Genomic DNA, 12,795 nt, shown 5'->3' on the forward strand with positions numbered 1-12,795 from the left:
AATGTACATTGTTATTTAATCCATTTAACATACATGTTTAGCAATTAGAACATCATTCTGCAGGGATTCATGCTGTAACTTAGATTTCTTTCCATGTAATTTAATTGGAAAGCTGACAAGGAAATGCTGTTTTCCCATTAGTTTATATCAAATGGGTGCTGTCTGTGAGTGAGTGGGCTGCGCACAGGGATGCTGTGCAGTCCGGGAGAGCCTTAGAACAAGACGGAAAGGAGGAATACAAGATAAAGGTCACCAAAACAATATGCTGGTTACACACGTGGTGGTAAAAGGAAGTAAATGTGTTACTTTCTTGACAGCCTCCTTGCCTTTAAAGAGCTGAAATAGTAGGATGGGATTTTTAGAAGTTTTGAGGGGCCTATTGATAATCCTTCGGTACCTGAACACTTTTGAACACATATGAAAATCACCTTTTCCATGCAGAAGTGAGTTCACGGCTGCATTTGGGAGTTTGTATTGTAGGTGTGCTGGTGGCCTCAGGCTCTCCTGGCACTTCTTGCTTATTTCAGGCAGAGAGGAGAGTGCTTCCTACATGGAGTCTCCACTCATCTGGAGCAGGAGACTCACCCACTCGCTGCAGATCTGTTCGTCTTTGCCTGGGAAAATAAAGAGACTTACTCCTCAGTGTCATTCTTGAGCATGAACTCCGTGATTACGTGCTCTGCACTCAGGCAGAAGCATGATTAGATACAGCCGTCAGTCAGTGACGGAAAATGCTTTGCTTACAAGTGGTTAATCTTTTCAGGGAAATGGTGATCACTTTGGTTTTAATACAAAGGGGGAATCTTGAATGAAATGAGCTGCAATGATTTCTCAATTAAATTAATCAAATTGAATTTCAGAGAGCTCCATCTTGATACGAGCACTAGCAAAGAATGCAAGTGAAATGGCAAGGGTGTAATACAAACGGGCTGTTCTCCTGCACCCAGGTGAGCTTCTGCCTTATGAGAGTTTGCTGATTGATTTTGTGTTTTAGCCATACTTTCTGCAAATAATGAGAACTTCATATGTAAGTTGTTTGTCTTTTTAGCATGATAACTTAAGTCTCTGGGGCCTGGCCATTATGTTTACATTTTCCAGATGTCTGAGGTCATCGCTAGTGAACACACATTTGGCTACTTCTGAAAGCTAATGATGGAAGAAAAAAATACAAACCCGGAGAGTCATGATGCAAGCTTGCTTATTAATTTCTGTCCATGTGGTTACCTGTAACTACCAGCCATGCTTACATAGTGCTTTTCCTTACAGACCGCAAAGCAGTGGATGAAGTGAGGTAAGACATAAATACTTCTTTTTAAGCACTGGGGTGTCAAGAATCCATTTCTTGTCTCCCCCATCCACTCCTGCTCCTGCCCCTAAGGTTACAGTGCTTCTCCAAGGGCTACTTGATAAGAATAGGCAGTAAATAAGCTATTCATGCTGCACCTTCCATGGCAGGAAACTCCTGCACTCACAGACGGATCCCCTGGGCTCCATCCCTGTGTGAGCAGCAGCGTGGTCTCCTCCCCAGTTCCCATGGGCAGCCCAATCTCTCTGGGCTGGAGCTGGGTCTGGGCTCTCCTCTCACATCCAAATTATCCGTAAGCCCTGGAGAAGGCAGGAGCTGAATACTGCCCAGTCCCTGTGGTAGATCAAACTGAAAACTTACTTAGAGCGTGTCTGAATCTTGATGAAAACTCTGTGGCTTGAATCCATCCCTAATCCTAACATCTACATTGATCGTTCCTAAATAACCTCTCTGTGCAGCTGTTCTGTTGTTGAACTGCTTTGTTCTCCACAAAATTTTCCAGACATCTTTAGCTGTCTGCGACCAGTGAGGAATCTTGTTTGCTTCTTCAACAGCAGGTTTCCAGCATAGCTTTAGTTAGTCCAGATTGTGTCCAATTTCAGGCTGTGATTTTTTTTTTAAGGTAGTGTTATAGCTCTCTTGACTAAATTCCCTGTGTCTTGAACAACGTTCATTAGATATATAATATTTAGACTTTAAGTCCTCTCAAAAAACTTGAGCAGGAAGAGCTGTGCAAACTTACATTCAGAATTCCTAAACTTGAATTCCTGTTTGTACTTCAGTGACAGACAAGGGCCTACAACCATTTATAAATGTCTCTAGTAACCATTTCAAGGTCCCATTTATGGAGGATATATAGCACTGGATTCTCACTTTTCTTTTCACCAATGGCAGTCATAATTTCAGCAAACAGAGTAAGTATTTTGTGCTAGTATACTTTGTCTGTAGTGCTCAGTCAAAGAAAATAATTCACAGTTAGAGGAACAAGACAGTGATCTTTTTGTGCATAACAATAGCATAAAGAAATCATGCCACAGAAGTGTTTTTATTGTGCTTGATGGAGTATGAACCAAGCAAAAACCCTCCACCAAAAGGTCTTACAATCTAAGTGACAAACAAGTCATGACTTATTCCTGCACAAGACAGAAGTTTCACTGTTTTCATTTATGATGAAACGCTGTTGTCTTGGGGAAGTCTATTATGTCTGGGAAATATACTCTGATAAGTTGGGTTCTTCTCGGGGATCTTAATCTGAAGACCTGCCTCTTCTGCCAGAATAAGAAAATAAGATAAGAAGGGACTGCCTGGGTCACAGATCTTGATCCTGCCAAACTAAGCTAACCTTGAAAGAGGTGTTCAGTCCTGAAAAATGCTCTGAGCATCTGCTCCCATGAATGGAAGGACACTATACTCATTACAGAACCTAGCAAAAATGCCAGACTAAGAATAAAAACCTCAAGGCCCTGAACATGCTATGTCATAGTTTAAAGAGATCCTTTTTTTTTTTTTTTTTTTTTTTTTTTTTAATCCTCCTGAAGACTTGCAAAACTTGTTCAGATACAAAGGAGAGGAGAAATATGCTTCTTCTGCAGGCTGATTTTTTTTCTTTGTATAGTGTCTTACTGTCCAAACTCTTGCTAAGGACACAACATGGTTATGTTATAGATGAGATGATGCCAGGACTCGTGCTACTTTTGCTGATGGTCATTGAAAATATGAGTCAGTTTGCCAGGAAGTATGGGCTATGCACCTCTCAGTCCCACAGCTGCCTGTATTTAAATCCATCATCTTGGTCAGTGTACAGATATAGTTGTATTAAGAGGAGAAATGCTTCAAGCTGAACCTTTGTACATGAAAGGCATACTTTTTTTGTACAATATATCTTAAAAACTGGTGAAGTGCCACGAATTCAGTTTCTCTACTAAGATGAGTAAAAATGCACCCTAACACAGTCAAAGGATTTAGACGAAGTTAGTGGGTGCAAACTTTTTTTCTGAGGGCAGGCAGATCTGCCCGCCTGCTTGGGGTCTGTTAAATGACTCTTCTGGGGAAAGGGAGGCCTTCTGTCCCACTCTGCGGAGAAGCAACCACGCATCTGTGTGTCTGGTGCCAAGAGAAGGCCCTTCCTGTTGGACCTCCACATTAATCAGATGCCCTTACGTGTCCATGGCCTGGTGGGACGTTCTTCCCCTACCACTTTCTTCTACCAGAGCAGAAGCACAACAGCAGAGCTCTCTCCCTGCGGTAACCTGCCCAGCTTGCTGCTCTCTCTGCCTTCCTCTTTGCTGGCTGCCAGCGATATCGGCACTCCTCTGAAGCTCCGACACTAGTAAGTCTGCAGCCGTCTCAGACCCACAAGGGTAACGAGCCAGGCTGGCTGGGCACAGACCCCTTCCACTCCTCCGCCTTTCCTGAGACTTCACACAAAAGAGCTGAGAGCTTCTGTGAAGAAACTCGTCTCCCGACTGTGCTTGGCAGCCTTAGGCCGTGCTGCTGAGGTGAGCGTGTTATCTCGCCTGGAAAATGGAATTTATCCTTTCGTAACTCATTGTGATGGGGAGGATGGTAACGTTAGCTCGGGCAGCAGATGGCTTTTTCAGGAAGACATTCTGGGAACATGTTCAGGTTTCGCCTTTCATGTGGTGTGTGTGCATACTGGCAGCTGATTTAGACTAAACAAAGAGTAATTCTACATTGTGGTTTCCTTCTGTCATCAGGCTGCGGGATTGGTTGAAAAGTTCCCAACAGCGTATATCAGCTATTATTTTCCTAACCTCTGGGGTCTCTAGTAAGTCACTGTCCTGACTCCAAGTCAAGTCCAAGCCCCCACCTTACCCCACCTTTTCAAACTCCTGTTGTGATATCTAGTCACCCACTCCTGATGATGATGATGCTGGAGGCCTCCAGCTCTCTGGTTTCAGCTCCCCTCTTCCTTGGCCTCTGCCACAAGTCCACCTCCTGATTCCACTGGAAATGCTATTAACTAACGTGAACTTCACAGGGGTAAGAGCTGAAGGCCTTTCTCAGGGGCGTCTCTTCGTGCTGTCCCTTCTTCGTCTCCTGGCTCTCCTGAGAACTTCCAGTGTTGCTGTGATTTTGGAGATAGTCGAGCTGGACAATACATCATTGTCCCTGACAGAGCATGGGACAAGGCTCACATAAAAGTACTGAATAGCAGTTGAAAGCTCCTAATTGCTAGAATGGCTTGAGCACTGCATGTTGAGGGGTTGGTTCGTATGGTTAATGAAGAGCTCAACAGTATTTTAGCAATAATTTGATACTTAACTTTTAGCCTGTTATGTAAGTGCTAATTAAATGTTTTAACATGCTGTACATGTTTTATGTATTAATAAGCAATAAGTGTACAAGTTACATTTTTTATGTGATTTAGAATTAATTGCAAGGTGGTGAGATTTCCTCCTTTATATACCTATTAAACCCACATAACTGCTGTTTTTACAGTTGATTGGTGTTCAGTTAACATACAGTAATTGCTCTTTAAAGGCTTTAGTAAGTGCATATTTGAGACAATTTACAGTGTTAGCAATTTTCTGGTAGTATTCCTCAGAGGTATAGGAAAGCTAATCATGTTCAACACTGGAATTCTCCTGGAGTCTGCTGTGTGTTTCCCACAGCGGACCATGCGAGGAACATGCGGCCATTAGGGACATTCAAAGACGATAAACACACAAGAAGATACACTTTATTGGTTATGAAAAGATGCTGCTATGTGACTTGCTGTTGCAAGGCAAGCAACTGGGAGGTAGGGACACACTGTTGGAAAACAAATCAGGAGGGGGATAATTCTGTGTTTTCTGTTTTACTCTGTGAAGCCATGGAGAAAAGCAACCGGCTGTCCTTCTTCCTCTTGGTGGATCACCCACTCCCTCTGTGTTTGTCTCTTGTTTAAGATATGGGAGTTGTAAGTCTGAGTCCCCGCTTCTCCGCACAATCGCTGCATGACCTCAGGCAAATCACTTAGTGCCTCTGTGCCTTACTTCCCCATCTGTGGATATAACACTCTGCCTGACTTTACTCTCAGGGAATACTGTTCATTCCAGACTACAGAATCCTCCAATACTAAAGCGATCAAATGCATACTTAAGATAGATTTAAAACAGACAAGCAGCACCACCCCTCTGTCCCATTAATTTGGAAGTTTTGAGGGCAACAGAAAACTGATTGCTGCTTCCTAAATGACTGAAGCAGCAAGGTGCACAATGTACCTGCCATCTAATTGACACAGCTATCTGGAATCCAATCTGCCAGGCAAAGTAAAGGAAGAATATGGTTTGAAATCTGTATGCCAGTGAGAGAAAGTGCATCAAAGAGAACGCAATTTTTGTTTCACATCATTCCTTTTGCATAATGTTGTATCCTTTTGACAGGGCTGCATAATAAAGCTTAACTCCCTCTCTGCTCCCCACCCTTCAATTGCTGACTCAAAAGAAAACAGCAAAGCCCTATCTTTAGTGTCAAATGAACAATGGGCACTATTCCAGCAAGAAGAAATGAGCTGCTTTTGATAGAGTTGTGGAGAAAAGTGCAAAATGTTCTATAAAACTTCACATGAAATAAATATTTGAATGATAGTCACTTGACACATCTTCTAAGGTGTCAGGGTAGGATTTGCACTCCAGGTTTACGTGAAATATTGGCCAGGGTAGTTGGGGTGGCCAGAAATCTCTTACTGCCAGTAAGAAAAGACACAGATACAATAATATGAAGGATTTTCATGTTCAAGACACTTCAGAAACATTAATTAATTAATATTCCCACTGCAAGATGATATATTTCATCCTAAAAAACTGACGAAGCATGGCCAAAGCTTTCCAGGCAACCTAGGGGATATCGAGACATTGATTTTAACAAGACTTAGGAATCTCAGTCCCTTAGGCAGCACTGCATATTTCAGCAGAAGCTTGGGGCTATGCTAGTCCAGCTTGCATGAAACCGTAGGATGTCACTCAGTGCAATCAAAGCAGCAGGGAAAATGCTTTCTCCTTACAGGATGCTGAAGAATTAATGAAGCAGCACTGGCTGACACCAGCTAGGAATCTGTTCCACAAAGTTCAGGGCTAGGTCTGAAGTTTTCCTGGAGCCATGAGGCATTCAGACCAGTGTAACAAGCTTCCCTGGCAGAACTCAAGAGCCCCTGTGTGTCTCTGCTTTCCTCATTCTGTCTCTTTCTAGCTTGCTTTTCCTTCTTTCTCTTTCTTTCTTGCTTTCTTTTCTTTTCTCCTTCCTTCCCCCTCCTTCCTCTTTCTTTCTTTAGTTCATTCCCTTTTCTTCCTTCATTTCTTCCTTTCTCTCTTTCTCTCTCTTTCTCTTTCCTTCCCTCCCTTCTTCCTTCCTTTCTTCCTCTCCTCTCCTCTCCTCTCCTCTCCTCTCCTCTCCTCTCCTCTCCTCTCCTCTCCTCTCCTCTCCTCTCCTCTCCTCTCCTCTCCTCTCCTCTCCTCACCTCTTCCTTTTCTTCTCTTTTCTTCTCTTTTCTTCTCTTTTCTTCTCTTTTTCCCTTCCCTTCCCTTCCATTCCCCTTCCCCTTCCCTTTTCCTTTTCCATCTTTCTCTTTCTCCTTCCTCCCTCCCTCCCTCCCTCTTGGAAAATATTTTGCTTATAGTGCTTAGTTTCCTGTTGTTGTTGCTATCAAAAGCTAATGGAAAGTTTTCTAAAGTTAATCTTTAAGACGTTAGGGCAGGTTAAAGGATTGTGTTATTCCCTCTATTACCATCATAGATTTATTATTACTGAAAGAATATTTTCATTCAACACATTTCAGAGGTTTTGGGAGTGACTCCACAACTTTTCTTCCCCTTTTAGAAAAAGTCATCAGTGATGACAGACCAGGTGAAATGCAACTTTTAACATGTTCACCACAAAATGGTAATGATAACAAAATAATCCTTTGTAAGCCTGTGTTAGGTCTTGTGCCCACAAGAATATACACATTAAAATGATAATTTAAGTGGATGTGCACAATGTCATACTGCAAAGTTCCGCTCAGCAGCTGCCTTGGTTCTGGCAGATGTGCATTGTATCAGTTACTCATGTGTCTCCCAGATATGTTCTTCCTTTGGTGCCACCACATATTTCCCATTGATGATGATGGGTCAGGACTTGCAGCACACAACTGGAGGAGGGAAAACAGACTTAAAGGTCAGGCCTGTGGGCAAGGTTCAGATGAACTGTGTTGTCTTCTACACCACATGATGATTCTGGTTCAATTTGATGTGAATGGTGCTATCCTATATAATAGGAATATGGTAAAAGCAAATTCCTTAACCAGCTCAAGGCAGGCAAGGAAGTGATTAACAAAGGACCTATGTAAACCTGGCCCATAATGTGGGCTGGCATTTTAGGTAGTCTTTTGCCTGAGTCTCATTATCTGATACACCTTCTGATACAGCAGCTACAGTAAAATGATGTCTAAAAGAGCCATCCGAAGGACAGCAAAATGTGTACTCAGAACTAGTTACTTCTACAAAAATTAGAAGTATTAGAAATTCTGCTGTCTTAGCTAACCTTACAATCTGAGATCATTTATAGGAGGAGGAGGAAGTTTTCACTGGAGTTATCTCTATAGTTAAATGTAAACATTTATCCTGGTTGCTATTAGTGTTTCTAAAGTTGCTTCTTGCAAGTAATTCACATTATCCAGAAGTTTCTGTGGTAGTGAGAGTGAAGAACATACATACTCACGTTAATTTGGCAGAAGGCAACAATGTAAACATTCATAACAATGCTCATTGCCCTTTGCAAGAACTGGAAGTTGGAAAAAGATTTTGCATTAAGGGCGTGGTGACACAACCTGCTCTGGAAATCATCTGGGTTTCCATGTCCATCTGAACTATGATTCAGTGTTGATGTGGCAGTGTGATTTGCCCTAAGCACTATCGCCAAAGTAGGGAAGGTTGGAAACTTTCCAAAAGCAAGATTTCCTATCAGAGAGGTGCTGATTCAACAAATGCAAAACCTGCCCTGCAAGCGCATTGCTGTGGCTGGAATCTCCTTGCGAATCAAAACAATTGGTTTCAATTGTCTGAAGTCCTGAAAGGGACGAGCTTTTATTGCCGCTTAGAAATAATGTGCTGCTAAAAGTTCAATCTGAAAGGGAAGATTTTCATTTCGATTGAAACACAGTGTTTCCTCCCTCCTGTTTGGGAGTGATGCAGTTCACCTTTTTGCCCAGCATGGGTTATTTCCAGGGGCTCGGCTCTCCTGACCTGTGTATTGGGGTGAGTCAGGGGCCGAAGCTCCATCCTCAGGCAGAGGGGAATGAGTTCTCCTGCAACCCTGCACCAGTGTGTGGCAAATGTCACCTGCTGGCTGCAAACCCGCGGCATGGGCCTAAACTGCTCCTGGCAGCCAGATCTGGCTCAGGGGCATGGGCTGTTCAGACTTGCTGCTGAGCCAGTGCTGCTGTCTTTCCCAGGGATCCTGCTACCTGCGCTCGGCTTGGCCAGGGCTTCCAGTTTCTCCTTCCCACTGCCTGTCCTGGGCACAGCCCTGGAGGTCTCAGTTCCCCTCCGTGGGGATTGATCTTGCTTGGACTCTTGTGGAAAACCCGACCAGAAACCCTCCCTTCTGGTGCCACTGTTTGCAGCCTGAAGTCTACCTGCCTGAGCAACCAGGAGCAGGAGCAGCTCCTCTCCTAATCGGTGTGGTGGGGACAATATTGTCTCCTGCTCCAGACCAAGCCACCCTTCTTGTTTTTGCACACTCCTAGTTCGCTGAGTCCCACAAATCTGCTTGTTTCTTTGCAGGGGACACCCGACACCCTTTCAGAGCCAGAGACTTAATTAAAATGAAATGGATACTGTATGGTAGGAACCCATGTTCTCCAATTTCTGTTAAAGCTAATGCAGGGGGTGGGGGTGATTAGTGGAATCAGACAGAACAGGATGGATTAAAACTATATTCTCTCACTTCTGTGGACATGGAGTGGAGGGGCAGGGAGAAGGGGACTATAAAGGTAGATTACATCTCCGTTACAATGGCAGAGGAGGTTGAGAGTCATTGCCTTCATGCTGACAACTTCTCTGAGGCTTGGTAAAGTGGCAGGCGACTGCGATGACAAGCTTCTGTTATCACCTCTGGATCCAGGTTGGACACCAGAGAAAAAGATGAGGTCAGGATTACAGAAACAGCACAGACGGGGGAAAGGCAGAGCATGTCAGGCAACGTTTCCCTGGTGTTTTTCCATGACCTCATTAGATTCGCTTTCTTACCTTCTAAAGCCCAGGAGGGATGCAAGGAAGTCACATGGACAGTGGATCCTGATGACGTGCATGCACTTCACACTGTCCTGCTGAAAATACCAACATGTTAGGGAGCTAGAGCATGTCTTAAGAAATGTGAACATCCCCCAGTAGTTGTCTCCCACCACTAGCTCTTGCTAGACAACTTGAAACTTTTCTTCTCTCTCTGCCTTGCTAATACCTGCACAGCTCCAGCAAACTTGGTGCAGCAATGCAGATTTTAGCAAGGCCAATAAACAGTGTATTCAGCTCTCAGTGGTGTAGGTTTTTTCTCATTACACACAGGTTTTCTTAGTTCAGGAAAAGCTGAGAATCACAGAGTGCCCAGAACCGTAATGCTCCTTCACAACAACCCCTGTCTTGCTGAACTCCATGTTTGTGGCCTGTTACTCTTAATGAAGGAGCCTTCAAAAAAACTCAAAACTTGCCTCAGAATGTCCTTCCTCCCTCACTCTGGTCAGCTCTTACCTCCTGTAGCTCAGGCTGCTGCAGAAAGGGAGGAACAAAGGGTTCTGTCAAATTACCTCCAAGAAGATGCAATAAATACAATAAAACCCTAAATATTGTTAAAAGGATATTTCAGCAAGAGAAAAAAATGCAGTAGCTTGAAAATTTGAAGGGATAGAAAGATAACTCCTGAACGATTTTTCCCAGCTGAGGGCAGTGACGGTGGAGCTGCTGGCTTCTGATCATCTGTTCCTGGGGGCAGCTGTGGCACTAGGTTTTTGTCCCACTTCATGCTCTGCAGGGCCTGAGGCACAACCAGGGCTAATGCTGTCTCACAGGGATGGCCATGGAAGGTGGTATGGGATACAGAGCTAGGAAGGGGCACTGTGCAGGGGATGGACATGAGAGGGAGGACCCAGAAAAGGGCCAGTTTAGCAGAGGACATGAACAGAGAAAGATGGGGGCACTAAAGCATGGAATTAGAGAGGTGGAAGTAAAGTTAGAGTCTGCATATCTGTGAGACAGCCCTATTTAAGACTGTAAGCAGCCTGGAAGAAGTTACTGATTCTCACCCACTGGCAGAAAAAAACTTTGCTATAAAACACTGACAAGAGCTTCGCATATGCACACATATGCATTTTGCAGTGTCTCTGTAAAAGAAATTTCCTGAGGAACTGGAATGTGTGACTAAAGCTTTTGTGAAGTTCCCCAAGGGACTGGCTCTTCCATTGGCATAAATCAGCATATCTCTATTCACTCTGATGGATTTACTTCCCTTTGTGCCCCCCAAGATTCATGCCAAAGGCACAAGCTCCCCTTTGTTGCTCTGCGCAGTACGCAGCGGTGCAGATTTGCATGGTCAGGTACTTTGAAATTCCATGCTTTGGTTCCAGTGACAAAATGAGTCATCTCTGAGCTTTTGCAGTGACTTGGAAGGTGCTCAGATGTCGCTCTATAAATAGCTAGCTAGATCTAGCTCTTTAATGTTTCTAGCGGTGATTGCAGTGAAGCGAATTGTGGCTCATAAATCCGTGATGTTCCATGTATTGTTGCTCCCAGTATTTGGAATGCAAAAATCGAGGCTGTTTTAGGATCTGACTGCATACATCATCTCAAAAACATAAAATACCACTGAAGTTGCGCTAAGCCAGGGGGGCCTCATGTAACAGAGCCAAACATTTGTATCTGAAGTGGGATGTAGTAGTGTGGCCTCGACTATCTGAGCGTTGCCTTCTGAGGTTGAGTGTTACTTGACACAGTGTTCAACCTGTGGTAGGATGAAGGTAGCACTTGCATTGTGTTCTGGCTTGTAGCTCATGTGGAAACAAGAAACAGGCACTTTTTGACAAAGAGATGTGCCTGACTGAGGCTCAATCTTGCCGCTGTGAAGTACCACTCTGTGCTAAGTGCCTGGAAAAGTGTGCCGTGGAGCTGCGTGCTCAGTTCGTGGGTGACCTTCCCATCCTGTGCGCCTGAATACGCAACAAAATGCCCCTTATTTCTCACCTGTCAGGCTTGCGTGCTCTACATCAAGTGCAGAGACCACGTGAGATGTGTTTGTCCTCCTTTGTAAGCGACAGAAGTGATGGCTTTACAAGGTGGTAATGGGAGCTCAGGAAACAATTGGGTGATGATCTACAGCCACAGACTAACCCAGTTCATGTTGTCTCAGAGATGTCACCTCTATGGTGCCTAGCAGAGAAAAAATCAGTGAAACACTTTCATAACTCCTTGGGTCACTGAAGTAGCTGAATAAACACAGAGGATCCGTGCTCTGCTGCAGCTTCCTGACAGGCGGAGAATAAATGTAACTAAGAACAGGTGAAATAAAAAAAAAAGAATGAGGGAGGGGGGGACTGTTCATAAGTCCTTTTGATTTGGGATACTCATCAGACACGCATTCAGGCCAACAGTGGTTGGGTTTTTGGTATGCTGAGATCACTGGTTACTGTGATGACTGATGATTTATTTTTCTATACTCTCCCCCATCTATCTGTGCCTTTCTCTTCCTAAACACTTGCATTGTAAGTAAGTGTTGCTTTCTGCAGCTGGGGCTATCTTCAGGCTTGGCACAGCATCTAGGGTGGTGGGGTCCAGGGCCTTGGCCCAGGCTCCCAGGTACTCCAGGTACCAATTACAACACAGTACAGTTTCTGGAGATCGAGGGTTTTACCAACGATATGAGGATCCCTGTCTCTGTTTTCTGGAAGGGGAAGCTATGTTATGGAGACAGGGAGTGATTAGTCCAAGGCCATTTGTTGCATCCTGAGGAACTGAGAATCTTGGTTTCTAGAGTCCCGAGTCTATGACACTGTGCTCCCCCACCACTCAAAACTATTCAAGGTGGGATTGGAAAGATATTCCCAACTGTCTTCAATATTCTTGCACATTTCTTTTAATTTAAATTTTCTAATAATAAATCTCTATTTTAGTGCACGTCTGATAAGCCCCTATGGCAATTTCTCTGGGTGACGCACCTGGGGGAAGAGCAGCATGAACAATACAGCTAAGCTCGTGTTGTGTATATATGAAAACAAGGTACAACCTGACCTTCTACTTCCCAGGATGCCAAACCTGAAATCAGTTTTTCCCATTGTTTGTTTTTTAACCTAGATGCTATTCGATCCCACCACCTGATTGACAGCATTGTGTTGGAACATATGGGATGACTCTCAGGAGATTACTAGGCAAGCTGGGAGGGGTCGTCTGGTTTACATTTGCTGTGTTATATTACACTCAGAAATAAGAAAAGCCCAAGATTTGTCCTGATTTTCAGAGGTGCTG

This window comes from Dromaius novaehollandiae, chromosome Z (genome assembly GCF_036370855.1).
Source record: "Dromaius novaehollandiae isolate bDroNov1 chromosome Z, bDroNov1.hap1, whole genome shotgun sequence".
NCBI lineage: Eukaryota > Metazoa > Chordata > Aves > Casuariiformes > Dromaiidae > Dromaius > Dromaius novaehollandiae.